Raw genomic sequence first — 14,420 nt, forward strand, 5'->3', positions numbered from 1 at the left:
TTAAACAGTAGTTCAATAAACTAGAAGTTTAATAAGAGACTTGCATTTTAGACACCATATTGTCTGTTTTTGCTCTATTTCGACAACAAAAATATTTCCAAACACAGCCATAACACAGTCTTGTATCTGAGCAATATCGGCGTTTCATTCCTGAATGGATCAACCATTTAAATGATTGGTTTCAGTCGCAGTGACTCACTTATTAACAGTGACTTGCTGCCACCTACTGGCCACCAGTATCTTTTGGTTTTTGAAACTTGGATTTGTTTTATTGTTAATTTTATGTTTTTTTTCACTTGATTTTTATGAATTGTGGTTTTAGTGTTATATAAAAATATACTTTAATATGAGTTTTCAACATTTTATGTCTTATATATCAAAACATTATTTCTACATTTGTAAATGCAGGTTAAATGCATTCATGTCCTGCATTAAATAGTGTGTAAATATATCTAAATGCCACTTCCCATGAAGCTTTTGTGTTTCCTCTGCATTGCAAAGATGAATTTTGTTGATACTGATTTAATTTGCCTGGTAACAGCCCAAATGTTATATTATTCTAAATAACTGATAATTCCTTTTATTAAAAACAACTAGTTTAGGATTTATAGGCCTATCCCATTTTTGCCTCCCTCCCACTGTAATTATGTAATTAAGTAATTTTAATTAGAACAATTTTAAACAAGCTACTTTTTACTTTTACTTGAGTAGATTTTTAGACTGGTACTTTTACTTGTACTTAAGTAAAATTTTATTAATGTAATGGTAATATTACTTGAGTAGAATATTTTTGTACTTTTCTCACCTCTGCTCATACGGCAGTGAGGCAGCAAGTCAGCTGCCTAAGTTTTCGGATGCAGCCATGGAGAGGGTTTTTTCACCTGGCCACTCCTCCTTAGACTTGACGCACACGCAGGTTGCCAGATTGACAACACCAACAGGAACTGATCCATTTCGTTTGGCAGCTTTAATGACTGAAATTAAATACGCTGTGTTTTCTACCAACTGGCAACCCAGGGTGCCGAAATACAATTGGGTAAACTGGCAGTGGGAGGGTTCAAACCAAAACAGAGACAGACATTCAGACACAGAACCCACATTTTCAAAGGACAATAACTGACCATAGCATTGTTTTTCAGATAAACAAGTATGTTAACATAGCATGTTTCTTAAGATCTGCAAACATATTATGGTATTTTTATGCTTTACTAGAGTCAAAAACTTACATACAGCACCTTTAACAAAAGCAAAAAAGGCCTCTAACTCTAGCTTGCTTTATTCTTTTTCTATTCTATCTGTTTACTTTTTATTATATAAAAAAAAAAAAAAACCTTGCTACATGTACTACGTTAAGTTAACAGACTTGTAATAGCAACTGAATTTCAATTCTCTGTATGTCCTATACATTTAGAAGAATTGACAATAAAGTTGACTTTGACCAGGGGCGTGTCTACGTGGTGGCACTGGCCCCTCCTGAAATTTGGCTGGCCACCCCAGGTTCCCCCACCTACCAGATGTCTTGCGATAGGCTTGTTTTTAGAAAATTTCTAGCTGCATCTAGCAGTGGCGGATCCTGGCATGTGCAGCTGCCTAGGGCCGCATTATTCTTAATGTTAGGAGGTTTCTACGGTGTGTGATATACGTCAAATATTGAGCATGCATAATGTTACGTGATCCATATAATGTGCAAGCACAAATATCTCCACTCGCAAGCGAATTTCAATCACTCACACAAAACTGGATGTGTGCTTTTAAACATACATTGTTCTTTTATGAATTATCTCTGTTCTCGTTCAGATATTGCGTGTACACGCTCAAATGTTGTCTTCACTGAAGACTACCTTTTTTCTAATTCAGGTGAGGAGTAGGCTTATCTCACTTAATGGAAGCAAGCTGATTATAGTTAGCTTTCCCTAGTTATTTATTTTATTAATAGCCTACTTATTTTAGTTCAGTGAGAATTAGAAATAATCAGAGGGTGCTTCTGAAATTAGTGAGTGTGGTCTAGTCTTAATGCATATTTTTACATATTTTGTCCCATCTATTGCTATGGTTATCACCAGTAAATCACTGCTACTACGAGAGTGAATCCCACATGAATATGCAGACGTCATTCCTGAACACAATCACGTGATTAATAATGATTCCCGAAAAAATTCCAGCCTCTAATCTTCCCCTGATCTAAGGAAATACCCTGGAATGATGACCAGTCTTATCACATAGCTCTCTCTCTTTCTCTCTCTCTCTCTCTCTCTCTCACTCACACACACACACACACACACAAACAATTTAACAGTGATGAGAAATGGGCAGGAATACAGATCTGAGTGACTTTCAGGGCCAAATTGTTCATTTGTCACAAGGTATTCTGATATTATCTATCAATCTAATCTGATTAATTTGATCGTTCACTTTTATTTTAAATCCGCGAGTGCAGTGCATCTCGTTAGCACTTGTTAGCTTGTCATTAGCGTTTCCATTTGTGCTTATCGCTGTTTTCTTTCCTCCTCTCCTCTCTCTCGTTACTCTCTCTCTCTCTCCGGTTTTCACAAGTTCATCAAACAACTGTGGTAAGAATCTTTCATCAACCACGGTGAGTAATGGCTTCGCCTGCTATTGTTATTTGCACTGCCTGCCACATGTATAGTTTATCTATCTCTGTCGGTGATGAGGGATTCACATGTGATAAATGCAGGGAAATAGTTAGGCTGACAGAGAAGATTTCAGAATTAGAGACACGCATCCAAACTTTAATTGAGGACAGTAAGAATGTTATGGCTCTAGATACGGCTTTGGATGCGTCTAGCTCAGGGAATCCTGTACATTGTTCGGTTCCGGTAACAGGGCCTTTGCAGCAGGGCAACTGGGTGACTGTGAGGCGGCATAGTCGTGGGTCTAAACACCACTCTTCTGTTCCGATCAAAACATTAAACAGGTTCTCCCCACTCAGTGATGCACCCACTGAGAAACCTGGTGAAAGTGCTCTAGTTATTGGTGATTCTATTGTACGGAACGTGAAAATAGAGACACCAGCCACCATAGTCCAATGTTTACCGGGAGCCAGAGCGCCTGACATCTTAGCAAATTTAAAAGTGCTGGCTAATGCTAAACGTAAATACAGTAAGATTGTTATTCACGCCGGTGGTAATGATGTTCGACTTCGCCAGTCGGAGATCACTAAAAATAACATTAAAGAGGTGTGTGAACTTGCAAGCATGATGTCAGACACTGTAATATGCTCTGGTCCCCTCCCTGCTTACCGTGGTGATGAGATGCATAGCAGATTGTTATCACTCAATGGCTGGATGTCTAAGTGGTGCCCGCAGAATAACATAGGTTTCATAGACAATTGGACAAGCTTTTGGGGCAAACCTGACCTGTTGAAAAGAGATGGTCTTCATCCCTCCTGGGGTGGTGCCACTCTTCTTTCTAGAAATATGGCACATAGTCTTAGAGTTTGTACTTGACTAACTGGGGCCCAGGTCAGGAAGCAGACAGACTGGCTAAAACCGACCGTCTGCTAGCCGCCTCCAGTCACAGAAGTCAGTTAATTCTCAGCACATAGAGACTCTTTCACCTAGATATCACACTATAGAGACTGTGTCTGTTCCACGGGCTAGAAAATACAAAAAAACGTCCAAACCAATTTAAGAGCAACAATTTAATTGAGGTTCAACAAATAAAAAACAGATGCAATACGGATAAAAAAATTATAAAGCTTGGCTTATTGAATATCAGGTCCCTTTCTACGAAAGCACTTTTTGTAAATAATATGATCACTGATCATAATCTAGATGCACTCTGTTTGACAGAAACCTGGCTAAAACCTGATGATTACATTATTTTAAATGAGTCTACACCTCACGATTACTGTTATAAACATGAGCCACGTCCAAAAGGTAAAGGGGAGGTGTTGCTTCAATTTATAACAATGTTTTGCAGGATTTCTCAGAGGGCAGGCTTCAAGTATAACTCGTTTGAAGTATTGGTGCTTAATATAACATTATCCAGAGAAACAAATGTTAATGATAAATCCCCTGTGATGTTTGTACTGGCTACTGCATACAGGCCACCAGGGCACCATACAGACTTTATTAAAGAGTTTGCTGATTTTACATCCGAGTTAGTGCTGGCTGCAGATAAATTTTAATTGTTGGTGATTTTAATATCCATGTTGATAATGAAAAAGATGCATTGGGATCAGCATTTATAGACATTCTGAACTCTATTGGGGTTAGACAACACGTCTCAGGACCTACTCATTGTCGAAATCATACTCATCATCATACAGACATTTAATACTGTCACATGGAATTGATGTTGATGGTGTTGAAATTATGCAGCCAAGCGATGATATCTCAGATCATTATTTAGTTTTGTGCAAACTTCATATAGCTAAAACTGTAAATTCCACTTCTTGTTACAAGTATGGTAGAACCATCACTTCTACCACAAAAGACTGCTTTGTAAGTAATCTTCCTGATGTATCCCTATTCCTTCAGAACACCTTGATGATGCAACAGAAACTATGGACTCTCTCTTTTCTAACATTTTAAATACAGTTTCTCCTTTACGCTTAAGGAAAACAGTCTGACACCGTGGTGTAATGAGCACACTCGCACCCTGAAGAGAGCAGCCCGGAAAATGGAGCGCAGCTGGAGGCAAATAAAACTAGAAGTATTTCGTATTGCTTGGAGGGAAAGTAACCTATCTTACAGAAAAGCATTAAAAACAGCTAAATCTGATTACTTTTCGTCTCTTTTAGAAGAAAACAAACATAACCCCAGGTATTTATTCAATTCAGTGGCTAAATTAACGAAAAATAAAGCATCAACAAGTGTTGACATTTCTCAACATCACAGCAGTAATGACTTTATGAATTACTTTTACTTCTGCTTCGATACTATTAGAGATAAAATTGTAACCATGCAGCCATCAGCTACAGTATCACATCAGACAGTGCACTATAGATCCCCTGAGGAACAGTTCCACTCATTCTCTACTTTAGGAGAGGAAGAACTGTATAAACTTGTTAAATCATCTAAACCAACAAAATGTATGTTAGACCCTATTCCATCTAAACTCCTAAAAGAGGTGCTTCCAGAAGTCATAGATCCTCTTCTGACTATTATTCATTCCTCATTGTTATTAGGGTATGTCCCCAAAACCTTCAAACTGGCTGTTATTAAGCCTCTCATCAAAAAAACCACAATTTGACCCCAAAGAACTAGTTAATTATAGACCGATCTCGAATCTCCCTTTTCTGTCCAAGATACTAGAAAAGGTAGTGTCCTCACAATTATATTCCTTCTTAGAGAAAAATGGCATCTGTGAGGATTTCCAGTCAGGATTTAGACCGTATCATAGTACTGAGACTGCTCTCCTTAGAGTTACAAATGACCTGCTCTTATCATCTGATCGTGGTTGTATCTCTCTATTAGTGCTATTGGATCTTAGTGCTGCGTTCGACACTATTGACCACACTATTTTTTTGCATTGACTAGAACACTTTGTTGGCATTGATGGAAGTGCATTAGCATGGTTTAAATCGTACTTATATGACCGCCATCAATTCGTAGCAGTGAATGAAGAGGTATCATATCGATCACAAGTGCAGTATGGAGTACCGCAAGGCTCAGTACTAGGGCCGTTACTCTTCACGCTTTACATGTTTCCCTTGGGAGATATCATCAGGAAACACTGTGTTAGCTTTCACTGTTATGCTGATGATACTCACGCTCTACATTTCTTCGTGGCCCAGCGAAACATACCAATTTGAAAAACTAACGGAATGCATAGTCGATATAAAAAACTGGAACTGGACAAGTAATTTCTTACTGCTAAATTCTGAAAAAACAGAGGTGTTAATTATAGGGCCTAAAAGCTCTGCATGTAATGACCTAGAACGCTGTCTAAGCCTTAATGGCTGCTCTGTCAATTCTTCGTCATCAGTTAGGAACCTAGGTGTGCTATTTGATAGCAACCTTTCCTTAGAAAGCCACATTTCTAGCATTTGTAAAACTGCATTTTTCCATCTCAAAAATATATCTAAATTACGGCCTATGCTCTCAGTGTCAAATGCAGAAATCTTAATCCATGCATTTATGACCTCAAGGTTAGACTATTGTAATGCTCTATTGGGTGGTTGTTCTGCACGCTTAGTAAACAAACTCCAGTTAGTCCAAAATGCAGCAGCTAGAGTTCTTACTAGAACCAGGAAGTATGATCATATTAGCCCGGTCCTGTCAACACTGCACTGGCTCCCTATCAAACATCGTATAGATTTTAAAATCTTGCTTATTACTTATAAAGCCCTGAATGGTTTTAGCACCTCAGTATTTGAATGAGCTCTTGTTACATTATAGTCCCTCCACGTCCGCTCCGTTCTCAAAACTCTGGCAATTTGATAATACCTAGAATATCAAAGTCAACTGCGGGCGGCAGATCCTTCTCCTATTTAGCGCCCAAACTCTGGAATAACCTACCGAACATTGTTCGGGAGGCAGACAAACTCTTGCAGTTTAAATCTAGATTAAAGACCCAACTCTTTAACCTGGCTTACACATAACATACTAATACACCTCTAATATCCAAATCCGTTAAAGGATTTTTAGGCTGCATTAATTAGGTAAACCGGAACCGGGAACACTTCCCATAACACCCGATGTACTTGCTACATCGTTAGAAGAATGGCATCTACGCTCATATTAGTCTGTTTCTCTCTTATTCCGAGGTCACCGTAGCCACCAGATCCAGTCTGTATCCAAGTCAGAGGGTCACTGCAGTCACCCAGATCCAGTATGTATCCAGCCCAGATGGTGGATCAGCACCTAGAAAGGACCTCTACAGCCTTGAAAGACAGCGGAGACCAGGACTAGAGCCCCAGATACAGATCCCCTGTAAAGACCTTGTCTCAGACGACCACCGGGACAAGACCACAGGAAACAGATGATTCTTCTGCACAATCTGACTTTGCTGCAGCCTGGAATTGAACTGCTGGTTTCGTCTGGCCAGAGGAGAACTGGCCCCCCAACTGAGCCTGGTTTCTCCCAAGGTTTTTTTTTCTCCAATTCTGTCACTGATGGAGTTTTTGTTCCTTGCCGCTGTCGCTTCTGGCTTGCTTAGTTGGGGACACTTAATTTACAGCGATATCGTTGACTTGATTGCAAATTATTGCACAGATACTATTTAAACTGAACTGAGCTGCATGATGACATTACTGAATTCAATGATGAACTGCCTTTAACTGTCATTTTGCATTATTGACACTGTTTTCCTAATTATTGTTGTTCAGTTGTTTTGACGCAATCTTTTGTTTAAAGCGCTATATAAATAAAGATGACTTGACTATTTATTTGTCATTCCCACAGTTACACTGGGCAATGAAATGCTTGTGACAAGGCTCAGACTTACAGTAACATTACAGGACTAGACACAAATTTAGTTAACATGACAATCTATACACAATTTAGACACAGGTGGAGGCCAGTGGTATATCAGTATTATTTTGTTGGCAGAACAATAAATACAAATACAAAGTTCTAGCATAAAACTCTAGATGGCGCAGTCCGATAGATCGAGGTCATTATGACATAATGACATCATCACATTGACAAATCTAATTGGTTCTCTCCTGTATCAGTAGCAAATGCGCTTGCTACTCAACATTCCACCTTCCCTAGCTCCACCTGTATAGATCTGCTACAGGGAGATTATGTATGATATGGGGATTATTTATTTATTTATGTGCAGCAGCAGTATTTCTTACATTATTGACAGTAGCAAGTCTCTGTACTTGTTCTGCTGCAGCAGAGTAGCAGATCTATTCAGCCAAGACCAAACACATTAACATTGTCATGTACATTACCATGCCAATTCCTCCGAGGGTTGTCATGACAGAATTAGGATTCAGAGATAAACTATATCGACACTTAAAGTAGTTTGGAATAGTGCTTAACTAGTTTCAAACGATTCAGTCTGATTTGGTGAACTGGTTCAATCAGTTGAATAAGAAGAACCGGTTAAATTGAACTATTCGTTAAAATCTTTATGGCTGGTAATTTTTCTCCAGTCAGCAGTCAGTGGCAGGTGTGGCAAAATGTTAGTTTTATGCCCTGTTTGCAAGTGTATAAATTAGGACAAAAGTGTTGTAATTTTCCTAATGTAAAGTAAAATAATACACCTGTGAAACAGTCACTTTTATTTATTTTACAGTGCAGTTGTTTTACAATATATAGCTATTATTATTATTGTCACGTGTACTGTAGCTATGGAAAGCACACAACGCAGGAATAGAAATAAACAAGATAGTCCTTTAATAAATCCACAGACAGAAGGACCACATGAGATTATCACAAATCAACTTCAAAGAGCTAGGGCAAAACACAGGGCTTAAATACTAGAAATGTAAATTAGGGAGAACTGAAACAGGTGTGGTGCTAATTAATCACAAACCATGGAAAGTAATAGACAAGGGAACTCAGGGAAATGTAGAGACAGAAACAGAACCAAAACAGAACATAACCATGACAATTATATGGCTAATAATAATATAAATTTATTATTATTGTAAGGTAATTGCTTGGTTTCCTACAATATAATAGTGAAATGTAATTTAGACTGAGATACTATATCACTACTAAAAAGAGGGTTGAGTTAGGCCTGGGCAATATCGCTTAAAAATGTATCAATGATATAATGTTTTATTTCGGTTGGTATCGATAATTATTGACATTTTTTATAATTTTTTTTTTTTTTTTTTTTTTAAACAGAGCAATAGAATTTTTTTTTTTTTTTCATTTAATCAATGTATTTTTAAATTAACTCAATTTACTGAGACAAACAACTAATATTTTTTGTTTGTTTGTTTGTTTGTTTTAGCAGTCAAACACAAAATAAAAATTAAACAAATATCCCATTTGTAATGTTTTATATGCAGAGTAAATAAGTAAAAATTTTGACTTGTTTCCCGCATGGGCTGCTTCTCAATATCCCTCCTCGTTTCCTCTATCCTCTGTCCTCCATCCTATGACCCGGAAACTGATCGAGCGCAGCCATCTTGAAGGGCATCTCAATTCTCTAATTGCACTGCGAAGAGGCAAGGAGCGAGGAGTGAGGAGGCTTCTTGAGGAGTCATGAGCGAGGATACACAGGTGTTTTTCATTGAAAAACCTGACGAACGTATAAATTCTCCTCCCCTTCACATCTGTTGTAATAATTTTAATTTATATTTTAACTTTGCATTTTAAATAAACCATACATGTCATATACTTGAAACAGTGCATTTTGCTTTATTAATATTTATTAAGAATGTCTTAACAAACTTTAACAACATTAGTGCAGATCCCTTTAGTGCAGCTGATGACACTTTGAAGTGACACTAAAAGAGAGTGAGGATATTTCATTTCACTTGAATCAATTCCTCGATCCTTGCATCTTTTCCTTGCGTCCTTCCCTCGCCTCCTGAAGGGGTGGAGCTAAGATGCCGAGGAAAGGAAATGAGGATGCACAAATAAGAATTAAGAAACACTCATGGTATTAGCTTTGGAGTAATGGCGGCGCACACTCTGAATGTCAGATGGATGGCTGTGATTTCTTTCTTGGAGGTAAATAAGTTTTATTTGATGTGTTGGATGTAACACTTTTCAAATGCAGGATATTTGGTTTAATCATGTGCCTTAAAATATATTGAGCAGACAGCAATGATGGTTTGTGCCAGAGTTTGTAAACTGTTGTCGTAGCAGGTACTAAGTATGTGAGATATATAAATATATATATGTGTGTGTGTATATGTATATGTGTGTATATATATATATATTATATATATGTGTGTGTGTGTGCGTGTGTGTGTGTGTGTGTGTGTGTGTGTGTGTATGATGTTTTTTTTTTATATATATATATATATATATATATATATATACAGTACAGACCAAAAGTTTGGAAACATTACTATTTTTAATGTTTTTGAAAGAAGTTTCTTCTGCTCATCAAGCCTGCATTTATTTGATCAAAAATACAGAAAAAAACTGTAATATTGTGAAATATTATTACAACTTAAAATAATAGTTTTCTATTTGAATATACTTAAAAAAAAAAAATTATTCCTGTGATGCAAAGCTGAATTTTCAGCATCATTACTCCAGCCTTCAGTGTAACATCCAGTCTATCACATGATCATTTAGAAATCATTCTAATATTCTGATTTATTATGAGTGTTGGAAACAGTTCTGCGGTCTAATATATTTGATGAATAAAAGGTTAAAAAGAACTGCATTTATTAAAAAAAAAAAAAAATTCTAATAATATATATTCTAATAATATATTTTCTTTACTATCACTTTTTATCAATTTAACACATCCTTGCTGAATAAAGGTATTGATTTTATTTTAAAAAAAGAAAGAAAAAAAAATACTGACCAGTAGTGTATATTGTTATTACAAAATATTTATATTTTAAAAACATAGCTTCTTTTTTTATTTTATATTTTTTTTACTTTTTACTCATCAAAGTATCCTAAAAAAGTATCACATGTTCTGAAAAAATATTAAGCAGCAGAATTGTTTCCAACTTTGATAATGAATCATCATATTAGAATGATTTCTAAAGGATCATGTGATAATGATCCTAAAAATTCAGCTTTGCATCACAGAAATAAATGATAATTTAAAGTATAATAAATTTAAAAACAATTATTTTAAATTGTAATAATATATCTCAATATTAAATTTATTTTCTGTATTTTTGATCAAATAAATGCAGGCTTGATGAGCAGAAGAAACTTCTTTCAAAAACATTAAAAATAGTAATGTTTCCATTCTTTTGGTCTGTGTATTGTTGTATTTATATATGTTACTCAATGTGTGGTGTTTTAAAAATGATTTTGAATGTTCTAGCACAATAAGGAGAGTGTCTTTCTGGCTCTGTTTTAGGAGCTGGCACTGTTTTGAATTACTATTTATGTCTGATCTAAAGATTTGCACATGATATATTAGAGGGTGTTGGACCCTTCCAGTACCAACTTGCTACCAGCTAAATCTATTTATGTTTTAGTACTTTTGTTGAGTTGTTAATAAATGACGGTTACATGGACGATTTGAGTGGAGAAATCTATTGCTTGTCGTAGATAGGCTTTACACATTACTTAATACAAAGAGCTAAATTGCCCATCACACAGATTGCCTTTAAAAACATATGAGATGCAGTGAAAAGGAATAAACCTCCACAAATTTGTGACGTGTTTTCTAAAAGTTTAAACTCTATTAACTTTGCATGGCTTTCTATACATCTCTTGTGGGACACGCAAATGCAGCAGTCATATTTGTCCATCTAGAAAATGTGCTGAATATGCATTCTGTGTGAATGGTTTGGTTTCGGTTTTAACCTAATCAAGATCTTCTATGCATTGAGCTACTATATTTCTCTAATATTTTGAATGAATAATGCAGCAACTGTGCGTCTCACGGGCTAGACTAACAAATCTTTAAATTACAACGTCACTTACATCATCATCACCACATCTCATGCTCCACAGATGATGCTACCTGACGCACACCTAACATTCGATTGTACTATTTTTGAATTCAAATGCAAATGTTTATTTTAAATTCGACTAATATTCACTTTTTATTCACAATTTCCTCATCACAGGCAGGCACAGCACTTATGTTCGTGTTTTTTTTTTTTGTATGTTTAACTGTTTGCACGTGCCTGTATCGTGCACTGTGTCGTTTGTGTTTTTTTTTGTTTTATTTTTGAATAATGTGTTGTTTAGTTTTTTATCGATACCGTTTTATCGCCCAGGCCTAGGTTGAGTCCCCTTTCAATATCAGGTATAATTCAATTGACCAACTCTTTTCTTTGCTCAATTTGGATGGTGAACCTGGGTAGGAGATCTTAAACCCCTTTATTCTGTTTTTTTTTTTTTTTTTTTTTGATTGGTGACTGTTTTTATTTTGTTTTTTGTTTTTTAGGCTTAATTGTGTTTATAGGGTGCAGTCTAACATGTGCTAATGCTTTGTTTTTAAAAATACACATTATTTTTCACATAATTTATCTTTATTCCACACCGCTCTGTTCCTTCTCCTATAAATGCACTGATCACGTCCTGCTTTTATGAAGCCCCTCCCTCAAAAATACGCGATGGGCTCTTAGCGAGTCCAGTGTGTTGTGATTGGCTAAACCACCTCTAGTGCGCATCTAAACGTCCCTCCCCTCACCTCAGCGGCATGTGCTCCGCTGTGCAACTGCACGTGCGTCAATGTATAACGCTTCTCATAGCTATGTGAAAATAAGTGAGATAGTGATCTGATTGAGAAAGAGAGAAAGATGCAGAGCATGTGCAGAGAAGGGTGACGCGAGGAACAGGATTGAGAACCGCTGCTTTAGAACATTGATTTTGAAACTTGTGAATCCGTTAGAATCATTAGAAGACAGAATCACAATTCATAAATTAATAGCTTTTTATGTGCACCCCATTTATCTTCCTCATCTCTAAAGCAGTGCAGCATGGCCTCGCCCCCTTTGTTGCATGTTCCCAGGGGTGGGGTTTGCCCGTGAAGTAACTCATTGTAGTCCCTACGAGCCGTTTTAGTAGGCATTAAACTTCCAGAATTTTAAAAGACGATATCTCTGTTTTCATTTAACTTTCAACGCCACAACTTTGCAGATATTGTTTATGCTCAAACAGCAACATTACAAACTAACGTTAAAAAAGTGAAATTGCAATCAACCACTCTTTTAATTTTGAACTCCCAAAGTTCACCAGATAGATGAATTTAACTTTAAAATGTAAAAGATTTTCTTCCCAGACCTCCCTAGAGGGACCGAGGTCCACCCACCACAGTATCACAAAATCCTGTGGGAAAAACTGAGACATACATATCTACTCTTTGCAGGTTCCTCTGAATTTATATTATTAATACTGCTGTTTTTTGACCTGATGCAAGACTGACTCTGTCCACGGACAATATGCATTAAACATCTATAATAGGTGATTAAACTTCTGTTGCACATGGACATGTTCTATGAATATATAATAAAATAAATATATATAATAAATTGATTCCGCAGACACTAAGAGCAGACTGTATGTTGTTAAGTGAATTAAAGCACACAGAAGATAACTGCATGGCACTAAACTATATGGCACTATTTGCAAAGGCACAATTAATAACATCAGCATAGAAAAGTGTTAAAAAGTACAAACCTCTTTCTCCAAATAGGCTGTCCAGTATAGAATTCAACAGCCTGTCAATCTTTTCAAGGTGGTTCTAAAACACAAGAAAAGAGCAGAAAAACTGAGTTTTTCCATTATACAAACGCCGCCCCTGTGGCATCGGGAAAACTGTGCCCACCGGGCACATGCATTTACAGTAACTCTCTGGCAGTCTGGTTTTAAAGGATTCAGCAATTAAAGGGTTAATCCAAACCATCAAGACTGTGAAAGACACACACACAGAACAACTTTAGTAACACTTTTTAATAAGGTTTCAGTTATTAACATGGACTATATTAATGAACACGAACAATAATTTTATAGCATGTCAATGTCAGTTAATATTTAAAACTTAAAAATTAAAAAAAATAATCTGTTAATATTAGTTAATGCACTGTGAACTAATATCAACAAACATTTATAAATTATGTGAAAATATATTGTTCATGTTAGTTAATGTATTTACTATTGTTAACAAATGAGACTTTATTATGAAGTGTTACTGAGACCTTTATTGATTTACACTGCGTGCATAATTATTTGGCATGTTGATATTGTGATTATTTTCTAAGCACGTTTTACCAATTCCAAACGACATCAATCTTAATAACTACCATTAATTTTGTGTTTAATCATTTATGAGTGATATATAATTGTCCATGAAGGCTGGAAGAGAAAAACTCCTTATAATCAGGTGTGCAGAATTATTAGGGTTTTTTTTTTTTTTTTTTTTTTTTTTACAGATGAAATGAGCCAAAAAAGAGTAGTTAAGAGCGGCTAAATGGAGCGTGAGAACAGTATACACTGGGCATATGTCTACGTAACTCCAGGTTTACACACTCTGTCTGTAATGCGTATTTTTTCCGAGCCCATGTTAATGGATCAGAGCGTTCACACTGCACGTGGTAAAAGATGTGAACAGAAAAGATTAGAAATAGAAACGTGCGAAAAGAATGAATATCTAGCGCATGAGCATAGAGAGTTGTGAGTGCACAGGACACAGTTTGAGCAGAGGAAACTCGTTTTAAGTACGCGCACTGACCGAAATCAGCATGTGTCTGAGCATGCGTGTCTGGTTTTAAGCGTGCCAACAGAGATTCGCGCTCGAGCATTATTTAATGTGCTTTCGCGTTACAATAACTCGCTCTCGCTGCTGCTTCTGCACCGCATACACATACTGTATACGCAATGCAGACGGAGTACGTG

The 14,420-nt window shown here is 36.4% G+C and overlaps 1 protein-coding gene across 1 annotated transcript in view; it reads right to left on the reverse strand.

The window, feature by feature from the left end:
• LOC109048624 (elongation of very long chain fatty acids protein 2-like) overlaps positions 1–13,300 on the reverse strand; it is a 68,103-nt gene extending 54,803 nt beyond the window's left edge. Inside the window, exon 1 of the mRNA XM_042751565.1 lies at positions 13,206–13,300. The gene's annotated coding sequence lies outside the window, so the exon portion shown is untranslated. The remainder of the gene's footprint in view (positions 1–13,205) is intronic.
• Between the last annotated feature and the right edge of the window lie 1,120 nt (positions 13,301–14,420).

Source organism: Cyprinus carpio, chromosome B24, assembly GCF_018340385.1.
Source record: "Cyprinus carpio isolate SPL01 chromosome B24, ASM1834038v1, whole genome shotgun sequence".
Classification (NCBI taxonomy): domain Eukaryota; kingdom Metazoa; phylum Chordata; class Actinopteri; order Cypriniformes; family Cyprinidae; genus Cyprinus; species Cyprinus carpio.